Here is a 13403-nt window from a genome sequence, read left to right on the forward strand (position 1 = left end):
AACTTAAAATTGTAAAATTAATTGAGTTATAAACCTAATATAAATAATCTTGACTTTCTTCCTGTTAATTTCTAATGCACAAGAAAACCTTTTTCTAAGTTTGAATAAATGACTGTATTGGTTTTTATATTATCTGATTCAAGTAGATACTTAAAGACATCTCTCAGGTCTTTGACTTACTCAAATGTAAGATTTTAATAGAGTCATATAATGTTTATCCTTGGATTTGAAATAGATTCTTGTGTTAGGGGGAGAAGCTTGTGCATTGCTTCTATCTTAGAAAGACCTTACGTGTCTGCTGTATCTGTTAAGCCCAGAGGGTAGAATGGTGACCACCACAAACGTGGGTCTTAGTCTTACAGAGACTATTTTTCACAAGGACATTCAATAAGGAAATACAAATGCATGTGTCATTAGAAATGGCAGGGTTTGCTATGAGGGGAAATAACAGGATGTTATGAAAGAATTGTAAGGGCAGTATCTGCTTTAGATAGGAGTGATACTCAAGGAAGACCTCTGGAGAATAATATTTAAGCAGATCAGGGTATGGGCAGGATGTGCCATATGATCTGCGTGTTTAGGAGAGGGACTGGGGAGAAAGGAAAGGAGGGGTCTGGTCTAAGTAGAGGAAACACTTAGATTCAAAGACCTTAAGTGGGGCGAAGGCATAGCAGATTCCTGGGTCTTCAGGAAGGCCAGTGGGGCTGGACCAGAGTGCTTTAGGGAGGAGGGCAGCACAGAAGGGTGGAGAAGTGGGCTGGGGAAGGTCACGTGGGTTTGTTGGCCATGTTTGGGAATTTGGATTAAGCAACTAGAGGAATGGAGGTGCCATGAAATGGGGAGACTAGAAAAATAACAGTTTTGAGCGGGAACCTCAAGAATTTAAGCTTGGACGTGTTAATTTTGAGATGCCTGGGCGACATCCCAGTAGAACCACTAAATGTACAGTTGGGTGTATGTGCCTGGAGTGAAAACAGTGTGGTCTGGGCTGAGAGAGAAGTTGAGGACTTGTTGGCTCCAGCCATCAGGGGAATGGATGAGATCATATAGGGAGAGAATGTAACGTGAAAAGAGAACAGAACTTAGGAATGGGGAACAGAATTGAGTAACTCCAGCATTTAGTGGTCTGGCAGGGTGAAATCCAGAAGCGATGGAATCACCGCCGCTGAGAGAAAAGAGCAGGCATTTTAAGAAAGAACGACCAGAGGATTTGGAAGCAGTGAGAGGTAAATTAAGATGAGGACTGAACAGTAGCCAGTAGGTTTGGCCACTTGGAGACCACTGTTGATTGAATAAAAGCCATTTCAGTGCCATCGTGGGAGGAGCCAGTGTAATACAGATGGGAAGTAAGGGAACAGACACAGCTTCTAGGTAATTCTTCTGGGAACTTGGCTGGGAAAGGAAGCCAAAAATTAGGGCCATGGCAGGAGGGAGATGGTGAAGGTCAAGGAAGAGTAAGTTTATAAAGATGGAGAAGGAAGAGAAATAAAGAATGGTTGTTGGTTAACGGAGGACGGGGTCCCCCGGAGAGGCCAGCTTGATGACTGACCTTATATAAAGTTATGGGAACATTCACAAAGCAATAAAGCAGGAGATGAGCCACTTCAGGTTGCCTATACCCTGTCCAGCCGGGGCCTATAATACGCTGCCAAGTTTTACTTGTATATATTGGCGGTTCTCCCCTCTTTTTTGCAGATTGCTCACTGTGTACTAGGAGGCTTACAAAATCAATCTTATTAATCCCTAGAATAAATCCACAAGGTAGATGGTGGTAGTTTCCTCATTTCAATGGGCAAGAGAGCAAGCTTGGCCTGGTTCAGTAACTCCCCAGGTTATATAGCTAGTGCACACTGCATCAGGGTTTCTTCCTGCTGTGTTCAGCTCTTGGGCCCTGATTAGCTACTGCTTCCCTACTGCCTTCCAAAGGTAGTGTAAAAATAGGCAGAATAAATCTATTCTGTCTTAGAAGTTTTTAATCGTAATCTGTTCACTTAGAACTTTATAGAAATTTTGTCATAAAAATTTTTTTAAGCAGCTAGTAATGTGTCCTCTTTATATTATATGACCAGACGTAGCTGGAGAATTCCTAAATGTTTGACTTTTCCCTTACTGATAGGAATTTTAAAAATAAACCCTTAAGTGACCAGATTAAAATATTGGTGTTTGAACATAACTTTTCTATTATAGATGAGCCTTAGTCGTTCATGTGTATTTTAAATGAAGCATGTGCGTCTTGATGCTGCGGCCAGTGACATCTAGATGTGTAGGAACTTGGTGTATGTTCCTGTGTTTGACGAGAACCGCTCCTGCTCCGTAGGAGCCTGCTGTGGTATCCTCTTGTGTGTACAGAAAGCAAGCCATTAGCAATCTTCCTGCATTTTCTTTTCCTTTTTTTTTTTTTTTTTTAAGATTTTATTTATTTATTCATGAGAGAGAGAGGCAGAGACCCAGGCAGAGAGAGAAGCAGGCTCCATGCAGGGAGCCCGATGTGGGACTCGATCCCGGGACTCCAGGATGCCGCCCAGGGATCCCCTCTTCCTGCATTTTCAAGTAGACATTGTGTGCACTGGGATGATTATGTCTGCACAGCTCTGATAACAGCTGTTAAATTTCTTTTCCTGCAATCAGAATTCTAACGACTGTCTCCAAGACTTTTTTTTTTTTTTTTTTAAGTGCACGGTCTCACAGTGACTTCATTTTATAGGCACAGCATATGAGGAACTCCAGCCCCTCTCGCGCAGTAGGTATGGGATGTAGAGGCACCAGGTAATAAAGTATTTTGTTAATGCTCTGGGAGCCTGGAAGGAGTGGTTGAGAAATTAGAAGGAAAAGATAGCGTTTTCTTTAGTAAGCATCAGACTCGTGTTAGCTTGACGTCTCATTTTTCTTTTTCCACTCAGTCTTCTTGATACAGGCACCGTGTCTAAGTTCAGAAGCATGAAATCTTTTAGGGGAGGGGCTGAGGTCATTGGGGCCACCATGCCACAGACAAAGTCTCTGCTGCATCTGACAAATAGGCCTTTTTGTTTTTCTTTTTCTTTTTTTTTTTTAAAAGAGTTTATTTATTTATTTATGAGAGACATAGAGAGGGGCAGAGACACAGGCAGAGGGAGGAGAAGCAGGCTCCATGCAAGGAGCCCGACGTGGGACTTGATCCCAGGATTTGGGATCAGGCCCTGAGCCAAAGACAGATGCTCAACCACTGAGCCACCCAGGCATCCCGAATAGGCCTTTTTCAACCTGCATTTGAACTTTCCAATTTGAACGTTGGAGTGTTTCAGACCACTCCCCCTCTGCCCCCGCCCCCCCCAAGCTACTTATTTCTTACTTGAAAAGCTCATGTCAGTAGAAACTTGTTTTTAAATTTTTAGTTAAAATTTATTTTTTCAGCTTATCCTACTTACTCTTAGTCACTAAAAATCCACATGAAATCCCACTTTCATATATTATCATTGTATATGTTTGAAGGTAACATCATGTTTTTTTCTGAACCTTCTCTTTTCCATGATAAATACCCTAAGTTTCTAAATCTCTCCATCTAAGACAGTTTTCAGATTCTTCACTACCTCAGTATGGTCTGAATACTGCGTTTATAAGAATATTATGTGTTATCCTTTTATTTTCATTAATACAGCATTATATTTTGTTTGTTGGTAACAATTATACAGAGGGGAAGATAATGTGTTTCCTTATGAATTGGAGTTTTGTTTGTTTTCTATCCTTTATTCTAATTTCTCAGGCATATTGAAACCTATTTTTTTTTTTTTACATCAAAAACATCTGCTGTCCTTCCTCACTTGGGTCAGATTTATAACCTGAACAGCATGCTTTCTATGTCCTTACCCAAGTAATTGATAAAAATGCTGAATGGGAGAACTGTATGCATTATGACACATTAGTACCATCAGTGAATTAAATAATTATCTTTCAGTCTTGCAACGTGCTATAAACCAACTTGCTCTGAGTTAACTAAATTCTCTAGCCCAGCTATTTCCATCTTACTTTTTTAAAAAATGTTTTATTTATTTATTCATGAGAGACACAGAGAGAGAGAGAGGCCAGAGACATAGGCAGAGGGAGAAGCAGGCTCCATGCAAGGAGCCTGATACGGGATTCTATCCAGGACCCGGGGGTCGGGGGTCATGCCCTGGGCCAAAGGCAGATGCTCAACCATTGAGCCATGCGGGTGCTCTTCCATCTTACTTTTAAGAAGGTAGCATCAGACATTTTCAAGGGCCTCAGTGAAATCTTGATATAGTGTCCCTTGCGACATGCTCATTGAAATGCCCAATCTAGCAGTACTAATAAAAAAGAGAATTATGTTTGTTCGTTTTCCCTCATTTTCATATGAATCCATGGTGGTTCCTAGCAGTCAGTAATTTCTTTTCAAGTAATCACAGATGATTGGTCTAATATCTGTCAGTTTATTTTTCAGGGAGTCATTATCAGGCTGCTCAGTACATTGTTTCTAGAATCTGATTTTTTCTTCTTTTGAAAACCAGAATTTTTTTTTCCTAATTCCTGTTTTTCTCCATGCTATTTCAGAGATTACTGGTAATGGTTCCACAACTCAGGGAGTTGTTTCTTTCAGGGCTAAAGACTTCGTCCTGGATTTCATTTTCTTAGCCGTGATGCTTCATCCTTTTTAGTCTGTCACTTAGTCTCTTTGGTAGAGCTGCCACGTTAGAGTGGACCAGATCTGCTTTCTCATTCTTATGAGTTAACTTCGCCCAGTGTGCTGTGGGCTGTGGCCCTACTGCTGCTTGCAGGCTCATTCTCTGAACATCCTGAAAATTTCCTTTGCATTGATTTACAACCATCTGCTCATCCTGAGCCTCAGATTTCCATTGTTATTTTTTTGTTTTTTAAGATTTTATTTATTTGAGAGACAGAAAACGAGCGGTGGGGAGGGGCAGAGAGGGAGAGAGAGAGAGAAGCAAACTCCCCACTGTGCAGGAAGACCGATGCAGGGCTCAATCCCAGTACCCTGAGATCGTGACTTGAACCAAAGGCAGATGCTTAACCGACTGAGCCACTTAGATGCCCCTCCATTGTTGCTCTTCTAGGTTTCTGTTAAGCTTGTTGCTTTTGTTTGAGCCTCATTTTGCTCCTCTCTGCCATTGTTTGTATATGCCTATTGAAAACTTGAGTTCATCAGGACACATTTGTTTCTTGAGATCCTTTCTGCTTTACTTCCTCAACAGGCTCAACAAAAGGGGTGCAGGGGAGAAGGACATACAGACTTCCAGGTATGGACTGGATAAGTCATGAGAATAAAAGGCACGGCATGGGGAGTGTAGTCAATGATACTGTTAGAGCGTCGTATGATGATAGATGGTAGTAGCTACACTTGTGGTGTACACAGCATGACATATGGAGAAGCTGAGTTCCTGTGCTGTACCCCTGAAACTGGCGTAGCACTGTGTGTTAACTCTATGCAAATTAAAAAAAAAAACAAAACAACATTTGTAGGAATGTACAGTCTGGTGTAATAACAGGATGCTTATAAAAGAAGCAACAATGGGATAAGTACCGGATAAGGGGACTGCCAAGTGCTTAAGAGTATGGGGCAGGGGAAGTGACTGTCCAGAAGAGCCTGGGCATCATCATAAAAGATTTGGTGATATTGTGCAGTCTTCAGATGTCATGAAGAGAGCATGAAAGAGAGAAGTTTCATATGGAGGGAAGACTGTGTTTGTTTGCAGAGAGGCATGAAAATACGTGGGATTTACATGTGATGGGAACACTTTGAGAGAAATGTTCTTTGAGAGAAGCCAATCGTTTGGGGCACGTCTTTCTCACCATCTGCTGTATACTCCCTTGTCTTCCCTTTGACTTACAGTCATCATCTTCAACTGGAAAGTAAGGGGCAAACATTGTTGAAGACCCAAATCTATAAAATTCCTTCCTAGAACTTCAGTCACTAGAGAGTCATTTCATGTTTCTTGAAATGTTGGGGATCCATCCCTTGACTATGTGTCTGAACCAGTTACTCTTTCTTGACTGATGGTTTTGATCATTCTTAGGCTCTTCTCTGCCACTTTGTTAATTAGCATGCTAAGTCTAATTCTATCAGGGCAAATTTGGGTTGCTTTTATTGCTCTTGTCAAGAAGCCACCAATACCTTCCTCTTTACTTTTAATTATTAAATGGATCAGCAAAACAATTACTAAATTAATTTTATTACTTCCCAGGCAAGAGAGCACACATCAGTTCGTTGGTTATGCTTACCTGAGGATGAAAGTTTGCACCCTGAATAGGAGGAATGGGTCCATAAGCCCAGAAATGATTGGCTTTAACCAGTCCCATTTTTTATTGATCAGGAAGGATCCTTCATTTACGCCCAATGAGGGTCTAGCACAGCAAAGTTCACCCAAAGTTCATGATTTTTCTCATCAGCTTTGGCTGATAGCCTGCTCAGAATTCACAACCGATTTATAGTGAAACTCAGCACCCAGTGTACTTCCTGGGGAAGTGCTGCTGTGAGTGGGAAGTTCTTTGACAGGACCCGTGGTGAGGGATTGCTGTGATCTCTCAGGTGCCCTTGTTTTTTCTTGCATGGCCTCTGAGGCAGGTCTCACATCCATGGGACACCATCACACTGTTGTGTCCCAGCACCGCATGGTGCCCGAGCTGCCTTCTCCCTGCCCCATGGCCTACCCACCGGAATGCTGTTACTGGTTTCATTTTCTCTCTGGAGCCTCGGAGTGGCTTTCTTTCTTGTATCTTATATAAATTATTTTCCAATTTCTAGAAATTCTGTTTAATGGAACATTTATGTTTTTCAGAACAAGTTTCTGCCCCCCTCTGTGTTAGCAAAGAGTGAAACTGTTGGCTTTAGAAATCTGGTGATTGGTTACTTTGGAGTCATAATTTTAAGTGATCCTTGTAGTTTAATCTCACCGAAGGGAAAATAAGAAATTAAGGGTGGCAGTGGAGGTAGGGGGGTGAGAAACCAGGAACGACGAATGTGCTAATAGTGAAGGTCACATACATACACAAAAAACATTTAGGTGATTAAGCAGACCACTAAATCTCTTAGAAGAAATAAGTGGGGCTGGTCTTTCATGTCAATCAGGATGGAGGCAGGAGGTTGCTTTGGCTCCCTGCTAACAGATGCAGCCTTAAGGCAAGGCCCAGAACCTTTCCTAATCCTTCCCCAATCACAATCCTGTTCCTCACTTCCTCCTAGAGCTATTATAGGCGGGTCACTAGCTTAAGTTAGTGAGGCCTTCTTGCCTCTGTCTCTTCCTTCCATTTTGTTAGTTCTACAGATTGTTTCCCGTAAGAAATAATAATGGAACTTTAAGAAAAAAAAAAAAATGACAGGTTCAGCTGTGAAGTTGTCACTGGTTTTTAAAAATCAAGACTGCACGCAAAACTATTTTTATAGGGAGATCATCAAGACATGATAAAGAATCTTTAAAAATAAGTCGTGATTTGATACACCGTGAGAGAAATATTAAAAGAAACACGTGGGTGGCTTATTTTTGTTTTTGTTTTTAGTAAACGCAAATGTTTGGCTTTAACCATGGAAAGCTCTCATGAAATACTTATCTGTGTGTCTGAAATCATCACGAGGTAAAGCTGAAGTGACTTAGAGATATAAATAATGCTTATTAAATATTGTGGACAAAGTATAGTTAGTCCTTCACACCTGTAAGAAAATTCTAAGAAATTTCATTTAAAATAATAAAAGATTTTGTTCTCTGAATAATCAATCCCCCTATAATTTGGATTGAATCTCTTAGTTGTTCATATGGAATTTAGGGCTAGAAAATATCTTAAAAACTACTTAAGCTGATTTCTTGGTCAAGCTGAGTTACTGAGTGAACAGGAATCAGTGAGTGGCTAACGAAGGCATCGTTTACCCGTTTGTTCAGCAAACGTTATCTTGCTTCTGGTGTGTATCCTGTGCTGAGCACTGAGTCTGTACTGATGTGTAACTAAGACAGACATTGTCTCTTCACTCAAGGAGCCTGTGTTCTATGGGGGAGAACCAGATATTGAACAGCTACTTTGTAGTAGTGATGATTCAATTAGACTATTGCTAAGTGCTGCAAGGAAAAATTAATGGCAGCATAGAGACCTTTGCAGGAGGACCTGCCCAATCCTGGGCATCAGGGAAGGCCTTCACAAGGAAGTAACATTTGACCTGATCTTGGAGGAATTAACCAGGTGAAGGGTGACGGGGTGCCTCTTTGGCAGGGGAAGCAGCGCGTATAAAGGTAGAAGGTAAAATCAATAGGAAATAGCATTGGTGGAACATGAAGACTGAGATGGAGCAGGATCCAGGGCCCAGGTTTCTACTTAAACTGCTGAGTGGACAGTGGTTTTCCAGTAAGACGGGAGACACCTTGGGGAAAACAGGTTTGGGGGAGGTAAATGACACGCTGGGTTTGGGTCATCTTGAATTTGGTGTGGAAAGGGCATGTGGAGCAGGGGAAGAGGCGATGGGATACATGGGGAAAACCCAGAGCCAATTCTGAACTGGAAGTATAAGGTTGAGAGGTATCAGTTGAGGAATAAAAATGGAAGCCATGGGTCATGGGTTCTGAGAAGAGAACTGGAAGAGAGTTCCCAACCCTGCCCATCCCTGATCTTCCCCGTCGCTGAGGTACATCTACCCCTTAGCTGAAACCAAAAGTCTGGGCGTTGGTTTTAAGGTCCTTTCCCTCACTTGCCACACCTAGTTCATTAGCAAACCCTGTTGACTTCTCCTCCGAGGACATGACCTTAGTCTGCTCGCTCCATGTCCTTCATCCTCGGTCCCCTAGATTGCTGCTGTTGCCTTCAGCTGGCCCCCACGCTTCTGCTCTTGCCCTTTCCAATCCCATTCTTCACATTGGAGCCAGAGGAGAACTTTTAAAACACAAATCGGATCATCTCCTCCTCTGGATTAAGTCTTCCAGTGGCTTTTCATAGCCCATGAAATAGAGTCTAAATAACTCTTTCCTTGAGTACAAAGCCTGCAAACGTCAGCCCCTGCCAACCTCTCCAATCTGGTCTTATCCGTGTTCACAGGGGCACGGCCTCCTGGCCGCCTGTGGCCTTCGCCCCCAAACACACACACAAGAGGATTGAGATGGAACACAAACACGAGCAGGGGGTGGTGTCAGGGAACCAGAATACATCTGGTGGGTAGCGGTGACTGCAGCTGGAGGGTCACGTGAGATCAGAGTTGGAAACTGGGGCCTCCCAGCCCCTGCTCACTGCGCTGTCCATCCCAGCTGCATCCTCGGGGGCACACGTCCTGTAGCCATGGGCCAGAGCAGCGCCCCTGGGAGGAGTGTGTCATCCTGTGCCACCAAGGAGTTTGGAATTAAAACAGAAAAAAGAATAGAGGACAAAGGAGAAAAAATACAGTTTTTACTGATTGCAGGGCTCACCCATTTTTCACAATTTAAAGTCAATGGTAAGTGATAAGGGTAAGATGATTCAAATAGTGAGAAGCGAGTAGCATGGATGATTTTTAAACTCTTCTGAACTTTTCTTCCCTTCCCCCCTGCAGTTCCCATTCTCTATAGGTCACCTGGGTGCTAGGATCATATTGATCCTTTTAGAGAGGTTCATATCTGTGTAATCCGGTTTTTTTCTCCCACGCCCATTAATAGGTTCCTCTTGCTCTTTAACTTCTTTTATTTTTACTTCGGGTTATAGGTGGACGTGTTTATGCTGGTTCCATATTTTTTGCTATGACACTTACACTGAAGTGCATTTTATAGATACATGAAAGTTTCCTCGCAGTCCTCAAGGTCTCTGTACAGTTAAACTCTTGATTGTTATTCCAAAGTGCCCTCTGAGAACCGTGTCCCAGCTGGCATTCCTACAAACCGGGTTTTTTGTGGGATGTTTCCACTCTGCTGTCAACGCACGCTTTTAAAAAGTTGCTACTCTGGGGACATTTTAAGTCTCCATCAGCTTCTCCTTCGTCCTTTCTTTCTTCTCATTTCCTATCTTTTTTGTCCCTCTGACCTCATTTTCGCTCTTCCTTTCCTCGCTTGCTTGCTTCTCTCCCTTCCTCCCCGTCCTCCCCCCACGCTGCCGTCCTGCCTCCACCCGGGCCTCGTGTGTGCGACGCGGCCACTCCACCCGGAGAGCATGCTGTTCCAGGCCTCCGCGGCTCGTGTCCCTGGGGGGAGGCTGCTGGAGCTCCGCACCCCCGCGCCCGGCCAGGCGATGAGCCGTGGGTCCCTTTGAGAGCAACAGGTGCCCAGGGGGAGCGCAGACACGTCTTGGGTGGAGAGAGTGGAAGGTCCTGGAGCCCGGCGGCCTGAGAGGACGGGGACTGGCTGCCGGAGGAGTGCAGCCGGCTTCGCAGCCCGGAGGCCGGCTCGGGAGCAGGCGAGGCCCGGGGCCAGGCCAGGCCCGGCAACTTCCCAGGCGGCCTGTGGCACCGAGAACCTCATAAATGCTGTTTATCGACTTCCTCTCTCTGTTGTTCTCCTCCTGATGTAAGGGGCGACAAGCCCCGTGAGGGCGGCAGGCTGCGGCTCTGTGCGAGGCGTCGCTCGGCTCTGCTGGCCCTTGGCGCTCAGGCCCCTCGGTGGGCTCCTGGGGGCCGCACCCTTGCTGCGTGGGGACCCGCCGCTGGCCCGCATCCTCCCGGCCAGGAACGAGCCCAGCGCTCCCTGGCAGCTCCTTCCGTGCGTCTCAGACCCGCCCTGACTGGACTGAAGTGACAACAGCCCGTTGGGAGAGGGAGCTGGCGCGGGTGCGCGCAGTGGCCAGTGGTCTGCTGCCCTTCCTGGTCTCGCTGAACGGGACGGCAGGTTTGCCCTGCTCTGCAGGTAGGGCAGCTCCCTGGTCAGCTGTGGGGCGGCCCCCGATCTGCTCAGAGTGGCTCGCTCTCGTCCATTTCCCTGACGACACCGAGGGGGAGCCCATCTGGGAGCTGGACTTCCCTAGGAGCCCATTTTTCCCCGTAGATTTGGGGACCCAGAGATTACCGTGGAGTTGAACATTTACATGTTCGCATGTTTGATGAATTAGGGATTTCTCTGACCATACAATTCATTTAAAACATTTTGCAGGCTTTAACCATTTGCATTGGCTAAACTCCATGGGCTAGTGACCAGAACCTTGGCTCTCAGCAGTGGGATGGTACTCAGCCCATCTCCTGGGCCTTCAGAGTAGCACTGCCCTCTGGGTCTTTGCTTCAGGGCAGTAAAACCCAGGGGCCTGAATTGGGGAGGCATTGTTAATTTGCTTCTTAAGAGCCCTGGGCTGTATCCTAGCTGCATCAGTGCAGATGGGCCCCCATCCTGTGTGTCTGGCAGAGTGAATAGGTGGAGATATTTGGGAGGAGCCTGAGGAATAGCAATCGCTTACAAACCCTCATCTCAGTACAGTGGACGTCCCCTACTTTTTTGCACTAATTTTAGTTAGGGGCAGATAATTTGGCTTTTCCACCTCTGTAGGACTCCAGGTCACAAGGCTCTCAACTATTGCAAGCCACAAACATACGTTTTCTTTTAGCAAAGCTATATTTTCATCTGGTTCTACTTTAAGCAGATAAATTATAGCCTAAGCTTCTCTCTTTCTTGCAAGATCTTCCTGAAGACCAAAAGAAATGGACAATTGACTTCAGAATCCTAAAAATTCTCTTAAGTGTCCTAATAATGCAGCCCTGATAGACACATGATCTGATTTTATTGTCACATGACAAAGAGCCAGCTTCCCAGCTGGCATCCAACCCCAGCTCACCCAGTCCACATTTTGGGGTTCTTCATATGAAACAATGTTACTTCTTATGTACATTTCCATAATTGTCAGGACTGTCTTCCCCCTTTGTTGCGGGCAGGGGGTGAGAATGCCAAGGGACAGAAAACAGATCACACTAACTTGGGAGAAAAGGCATTAGAGGATTTACTGGCACACATAAGCTAGAAGTCCAGGTTAAATTTTAGATTTGATTTAAGGAATGTCTGGGTTGGGGCCCAAATAATGTCATCATGACCGAGTTTCTCTGTATCTAAGCTCTTCTACTCTTTTCTCAGATTTTACTTGATAAACACTGCCAACCCAGGATCTCCCTTGTGAAACATCAGGCAAAGCAAGTGTGTTTGCCAGTAGTCAACACAAGATTCATTGTGATTAGACCAGCCTAGGCCCTGTGCTGGTTCTTGGAGTCCCTGCAGCTGGGCAGCTGTCCGAGGGGCCTCAGTGCTTTGATTGGCTTGGGTCAAGTGTTTCATCCCTCGAGCTGGGGTGGTGCCCTACCCAGATATGGTATTAAAAGTGGGGGAGGCTATATTTACTGAAAATTGAAACTTGATGTCAAAACAAGGAGGAAAAGATTGTAGGGAGGCCAAACAAAAGTCTGCTACAATTATCTATAGGCTGTTAGACACTGAGCTAGGCACTGCAGTTAAAGTTTTTAAAAAGAAGAATGATACATGTTGAGTCTCAGTGAGTTTCTAGTCACTGGAGAGTTTTGAGGGAGTCTGTAAATATGGTACTTAATTCTGTCATTGGATAATTTCATCAGATACATTTTAAGGAGCTTTCCTACATGAGATTTTATGATTTCTGCTTCTTGGAAAATGAAATGGAAAGATAGTTTATTTGTTTAGGTAATTATTGTATCATTTTAAATTTATCATTTTAGAATTTTAATATTGTAGAATTCTGAAAATTCAGTAGAATTGAGAATTCTGTAGAATTCTGTAGAATTCTGAAAACTCCATTCAGTGCTTTCTCTGACCTCATAATTCCCCTAAAACAGTATCTGAATATGGAAGAATTAATATACTGATGAAGAACACTTTCTTTTTGCGTGTGGTAGCCTCACTAAAGATATAATAATTGTTGATGAATGATGAATTTTAGTTTTTGTCCATGTCACTGTGAAATTATAATGTATTATGGGCTAACCTTGCTTTTTATTGATTGGAGCTTCATCGTCTAATCTATATAAATAGCAATGAAACTTTTCTTTATTTGACTTTTGTTTGAACTGTGGCTAATATACTCTCTGTGGAGAGTCTCAGCAATGTTTAAAAATACATATATTTTCCCTCTTCTTATGCAATATTCTTGTCATTACATTTTGGTTTTCTTCATAAACCTTCTTTAATCTCAGCCAAAATACGGTCCAGCTGAGTTTTCTTATGGTTTACTGAAGGAACATGGAAATCCACAGGAAATTTGGATGACTATTATTATTCCAATGTTATGAGGGTTTAAAAAGTTTCATAATGTGTATTAAAAGGAATTCTTGAGATCAGAACACTTAAAACTATATAAATAAATGCAAATCTATGAGAAATTACATTGCTTTTTATCAACTCTAAAATCCAAGTGTAAGTTTCTTGGTAAAAAATTCCTGTGGGAGAGGTTGGTTTGATGAGTCAGTTAATGGCATATAACGAACTCTGTTTTATCTCTGTCTGCTGAGACAT

At 43.6% G+C, this 13403-nt stretch overlaps 1 protein-coding gene across 6 annotated transcripts in view; it reads left to right on the forward strand.

Moving 5' to 3' along the window:
- Positions 1–13403, forward strand: part of NCOA7 (nuclear receptor coactivator 7) — a 154479-nt gene that overhangs the window by 47929 nt on the left and 93147 nt on the right. The window contains exon 1 of one of the 6 annotated variants that reach the window (XM_072833098.1): positions 1211–1226. The exons of the other annotated variants lie outside the window; for them this stretch is intronic. The gene's annotated coding sequence lies outside the window, so the exon portion shown is untranslated. Of the gene's footprint in view, positions 1–1210; positions 1227–13403 lie in introns of those variants that run through there. 6 annotated transcript variants of the gene reach the window in all.

The sequence above is a fragment of the Canis lupus genome, chromosome 1, assembly GCF_048164855.1.
Source record: "Canis lupus baileyi chromosome 1, mCanLup2.hap1, whole genome shotgun sequence".
Taxonomy (NCBI): domain Eukaryota; kingdom Metazoa; phylum Chordata; class Mammalia; order Carnivora; family Canidae; genus Canis; species Canis lupus.